Source organism: Anomaloglossus baeobatrachus, chromosome 10, assembly GCF_048569485.1.
Source record: "Anomaloglossus baeobatrachus isolate aAnoBae1 chromosome 10, aAnoBae1.hap1, whole genome shotgun sequence".
Taxonomy (NCBI): Eukaryota; Metazoa; Chordata; class Amphibia; order Anura; family Aromobatidae; genus Anomaloglossus; species Anomaloglossus baeobatrachus.
The window spans coordinates 58,369,128-58,375,127 of NC_134362.1; positions in this window are offsets into that span (position 1 = coordinate 58,369,128).

A 6,000-nucleotide genomic window follows, 5' to 3' on the forward strand; every position below is an offset into this window, starting at 1 on the left:
AGTGGAGAAAGATAGTGACATGCAGCACACTATGTGTCAGAGCAGAGCATGTCACTGTCTCCACTCCGCTGACCTCACAGCCCGTACACGCTGCGATGGATGCAGGGGGACACAGAACAAGTAATCGGCCGACACTGGAGTCATCTGATTACTTGGGATGAATTGAGCAGTAAAATGCTCTGGTGCTCGATGGGCGAAGCCCATGCCGTTTTTTTTAAAAAAAAATTAATTAAAAATAAAAAAAAAAAAAAATCACATTGTTTGTGGGCTCCCGCTGCATTTTCTGTTGCTAAGGGTAACCAAAGCAGCTACTGGCTGCTAGCCCCCGCTGCTTGGTGTTACTTTCACTGGCAATAGAAATGCAGGGAAGCATTTTTTTTTTTTTTTTTTTATAAAGGTTTTTCCCTGAAAACGTTTTTAAGAAAATGACGTGGGCTTCGCCATATTTTTGTATGCTAGCCAGGTACAGCAGGCAGCTACGGGCTGCCCCCAACCCCCAGCTGCCTAGTTGTACCCGGCTGGGAACCAAAAATATAGAGAAGCCCTTTTTTTTTTTTTAATTTCATGAATTTCATGAAATAATTAAAAAAAAAAATGACATGGGCTTCGCCGAATTTTTGAGTCCAGCCAGGTACAACTAGGCAGCTGGGGATTGGAATCCGCAGTGAAGGGTGCCCAAACTTTCTGGGCCCCCCGCTGCGAATTGCAGTCCACAGCCGCCCCAGAAAATGGCGCTTTTATAGAAGCGCCATCTTCTGGCGCTGTATCCAACTCTTCCAGTGGCCCTGGTGGCAGGTGGCACGCTGGGTAATAAGGGGTTAATACCAGCTATGTTTTACCCGCTGGTATAAAGCCCGAGATTCTAAATGTCAGGCCAAGGTTGACCTGGCCATTAAGAATCTCCAATAAAGGGTTAAAAAAAAAAAGACCACACAGAGAAAAATACTTTATTAGAAATAAATACACAGACACAGTAGGGACTCCATGTTTATTACTCCCTCTCACCCCTCCACGATGGAGAGATTTCTGAGAGAGCGAGGGAAAAGAGAGCGAGCGAGGGGGGGGAGGAAAAGAAAGCGAGCGGGGGGGGGGGGGGGAGAGAGCGACCGGGGGGGTGGAAAGAGAGCGCAGGGGGGAGGAAAAAAAGAGAGCGCGGGAGGAAAAAAAGAGAGCGCGGGAGGAAAAAAAGAGAGCGCAGGGGGAGGAAAAGAGAGCGCAGGGGGGAGGAAAAGAGAGCGCAGGGGGGAGGAAAAGAGAGCGCAGGGGGGAGGAAAAGAGAGCGAGGGGTGAGGAAAAGAGAGCGAGGGGTGAGGAAAAGAGAGTGCAGGGGTGAGGAAAAGAGAGCGCAGGGGGGAGGAAAAGAGAGCGCAGGGGGGAGGAAAAGAGAGCGAGGGGGAGGAAAAGAGAGCGAGGGGGAGGAAAAGAGAGCGAGGGGGGAGGAAAAGAGAGCGAGGGGTGAGGAAAAGAGAGCGCAGGGGTGAGGAAAAGAGAGCGCAGGGGGGAGGAAAAGAGAGCGCAGGGGGGAGGAAAAGAGAGCAAGGGGGGAGGAAAAGAGAGCGAGGGGGGAGGAAAAGAGAGCGAGGGGTGAGGAAAAAAAGAGCGAGGGGGGAGGAAAAGAGAGCGCAGGGGGGAGGAAAAGAGAGCGAGGGGGGAAGAGAGCGAGGGAAAAGAGAGGGGAGGGGAGAGAGGGATAAGAGGGGGAGAGGGATAAGAGGGGGGCAGAGAAGAGGGGGAAGAGGGGAGGGGGAGAAGAGTGGGGGGAGAAGAGTGGGGGGAGAGAAGAGAGTGGGGAAAGAACAGGGGGGGGGGCAGAGGTGCTCTGTCACCAACTGTCTCCACTCTGTGACTTGTGGTGCAGGTGACAGAGTGCAGACAGTTGGTCCCATGCAGCAGGACAGATGGCAGAGCACAGCGGTGACATGCCTGTCAGTGTCTTGCTGCTGGGAGGAGCAGATGATCACACTGCCCGACACCGGCCGCTCTCCTGACATCGCAGCAGAGCGGGCGGGTGGAGAGTGTGAGCACATACTTACGTGCAGGGGGGGATTCAGCTAAAGACCCCCCTGTACTGCACCCTGGCGCCCCGTGTCTCAGCCTCTCTGCAGGACGCCGGCTCCACAGTGACGTCCTCCGGCTCCTCCCCTCGATGCTGGGCTGTGACGTGCGGTAGTCACCGCCCACAGCCCTGTCACTCAATCTGAGTGGCGCCGGCATCCTGTGACGTACCCGTCTTGTTTGAGAGCCCGGAAATGCCGGGACGTCAGAGGATGCCGGCGGCCACAGCTCCAGGGGGTCATGTGACCGGCACTGAGCGTGCAGCATAGCGCCGCTCAGTGCCAGAACTGGAAACAGAAGGCAATGGAGAAGACGCCTAGAAAGGTAAGTATAGCTCATACAGAAAATAAAAAAAATGGGTGAACCACCCCTTTAACACCTTTCTCATGGACAGTGGTGTACTACAGACTATGAGACCGCTATGGGGCCCATATGTCTGGGAAGCCTGGTGCCAGCGCTGTCCCTGCCCCCCCACCTGACTTTCAACTGTATTCTGGTTACAGATACAATTGAAAGCAATGAAGGAAAAGGGAGCATCAGCCTCCATGCTATTTGGGGGCATCATACTATTTGGAAGGTTTTATGGGGGCCATCATACTATTGGGAGAGCTATCAGACTATTTAGAGGTGTTTGTGGGGGCTATAATACTATTTTGAGAGCTATGTGGAGGCCATTATACTTTTTGGAGTACTATGCTGGGCCAGCATGCTACTTGGGGGGGGGGGGATTATACTATTTGGAGTACTGTGTGGAGGCCATCATACTATTTGATGTACTATATTGAGGCCATCATACTATTTGATGTACTATGTGGGGGCCATCATTCTATTTTAAGGGCTATGTGGGGGCAATCATAATATTTGTAGTGCTATACGGAGGCCATCATTATTTTGGTTTGCTCTATGTGGGCCATCATGCTATTTGAGGGAGCATCAGCCCCCATGCTATCTGGGGGCATCATACTATTTGAAGGGTCATTCAAAGAACCGCTGGACTGCTGAAGCTTGTGATTGGTTGCAACAGTCAGGTGACTATGAGCAGCGTTTGTTAATAAACCATATGATCAAATGCTGCTAAAGTTAGCTGGCTGCTGCAGCCAATCCTAGGCCGCCGCAGCGGTTTGACGAAAGGTGGAATGGTGACATCACCGCTTCTTGTCCCTGTGCTGGTCATGGGTACCGTACCAGTAGGTATGACTGAGTTTATTTTTTACATTTCTTGACACATCTTGTCCCCTGTGGAAAGTTATATTTTATTCCAAATTGCAGAGAGGCCGCAAGCAAGTTGCCGATCTACGCAACCTACATTGTTGTCCCTATTGGTAAAGCCATTTGATGAAATAGGTAATCAATAATGGTTTAGTAGAAAACTCTTGGAGAAAACCCTTTCACCAGGTTTCTCAGATCTATACTGCTGCCATCAGCTGCTGTGTCACTTAACCCTAGAACGCGCAAGCAATTCAATCTACCATAGAAAACAAATGACCTAGCAGGCCTGCGAGGCCCCAGGTATGCGTTCTGGGGTTAACTAGAATCCTCACAATCTGTTCTTTACAATAGCCCTGCAGAAAAGAACATTGCACTCCCTGTAAAACTCATTAGAGGGGGTGGTAAGGACGATTCTCAGCCCACGCTATAAGGCTGTGTGCGCACGTTGTGTGCTGCCATGACAAATATTCTGCAGCGATTTGGATCTGCAGAATAGATGCCGATTTCATGCGCTCTGGATGCAGCCTCTCCCATAGACAGAGTGGGAGCAGCATCCAAAGCACACAAAATAAGTGACATGCTGCTTTTTTGAGCGCAGCAATTTGGATTAAAATCTGGTCAGCATATACCCCCGAATCCCATTTTCTTGTGTGTAAAATTGTTATGGAAGAACCGTAAAGAGTTACTATTGAAACTGAACTTGTGGGCTCCTTGCAGAAGCAAGACGTCATCTGGTTCTGGCCAGCCAAAGCCAACAGTAAAATGTGGCCTGCAAGGGCATATAGCCCATACAATACAAGTCCACACACCTAGCCAGGACTATGTCTTTCACGTAGTGTGCCAGGGAAGCTGGAGTTAAGGGCCATTTACACGCTGCAACATCGTTAACGATATATCGTCGTGGTCATGGTGTTTGTGACGCACATCCAGCGTCGTTAGCGACGTTGCAGCGTGTAACACGTATGAGCGACCTTAAACGATCGCAAAAGAGGCAAAAAATCGTATGTATGTATGGTACAGTTAGGTCCAGAAATATTTGGACAGTGACACAAGTTTTGTTATTTTAGCTGTTTACAAAAACATGTTCAGAAATACAATTATATATATATAATATGGGCTGAAAGTGCACACTCCCAGCTGCAATATGAGAGTTTTCACATCCAAATCGGAGAAAGGGTTTAGGAATCATAGCTCTGTAATGCATAGCCTCCTCTTTTTAAAGGGACCAAAAGTAATTGGACAAGGGACTCTAAGGGCTGCAATTAACTCTGAAGGCGTCTCCCTCGTTAACCTGTAATCAATGAAGTAGTTAAAAGGTCTGGGGTTGATTACAGGTGTGTGGTTTTGCATTTGGAAGCTGGTGCTGTGACCAGACAACATGCGGTCTAAGGAACTCTCAATTGAGGTGAAGCAGAACATCCTGAGGCTGAAAAAAAAGAAAAAATCCATCAGAGAGATAGCAGACATGCTTGGAGTAGCAAAATCAACAGTCGGGTACATTCTGAGAAAAAAGGTATTGACTGGTGAGCTTGGGAACTCAAAAAGGCCTGGGCGTCCACGGATGACAACAGTGGTGGATGATCGCCGCATACTTTCTTTGGTGAAGAAGAACCCGTTCACAACATCAACTGAAGTCCAGAACACTCTCAGTGAAGTAGGTGTATCTGTCTCTAAGTCAACAGTAAAGAGAAGACTCCATGAAAGTAAATACAAAGGGTTCACATCTAGATGCAAACTATTCATCAATTCCAAAAATAGACAGGCCAGAGTTAAATTTGCTGAAAAACACCTCATGAAGCCAGCTCAGTTCTGGAAAAGTATTCTATGGACAGATGAGGCAAAGATCAACCTGTACCAGAATGATGGGAAGAAAAAAGTTTGGAGAAGAAAGGGAACGGCACATGATCCAAGGCACACCACATCCTCTGTAAAACATGGTGGAGGCAACATGATGGCATGGGCATGCATGGCTTTCAATGGCACTGGGTCACTTGTGTTTATTGATGACATAACAGCAGACAAGAGTAGCCGGATGAATTCTGAAGTGTACCGGGATATACTTTCAGCCCAGATTCAGCCAAATGCCGCAAAGTTGATCGGACGGCGCTTCATAGTACAGATGGACAATGACCCCAAGCATACAGACAAAGCTACCCAGGAGTTCATGAGTGCAAAAAAGTGGAACATTCTGCAATGGCCAAGTCAATCACCAGATCTTAACCCAATTGAGCATGCATTTCACTTGCTCAAATCCAGACTTAAGACGAAAAGACCCACAAACAAGCAAGACCTGAAGGCTGCGGCTGTAAAGGCCTGGAAAAGCATTAAGAAGGAGGAAACCCAGCGTTTGGTGATGTCCATGGGTTCCAGACTTAAGGCAGTGATTGCCTCCAAAGCATTCGCAACTAAATATTGAAAATAAAAATATTTTGTTTGGGTTTGGTTTATTTGTCCAATTACTTTTGACCTAAAATGTGGAGTGTTTGTAAAGAAATGTGTACAATTCCTACAATTTCTATCAGATATTTTTGTTCAAACCTTCAAATTAAACGTTACAATCTGCACTTGAATTCTGTTGTAGAGGTTTCATTTCAAATCCAATGTGGTGGCATGCAGAGCCCAACTCGCGAAAATTGTGTCACTGTCCAAATATTTCTGGACCTAACTGTATGTGAGACGTCATTCACTTACCAAAAATCGTTGTCTCTTCAGTAGTGAGGTTGTTAGTCGTACCTG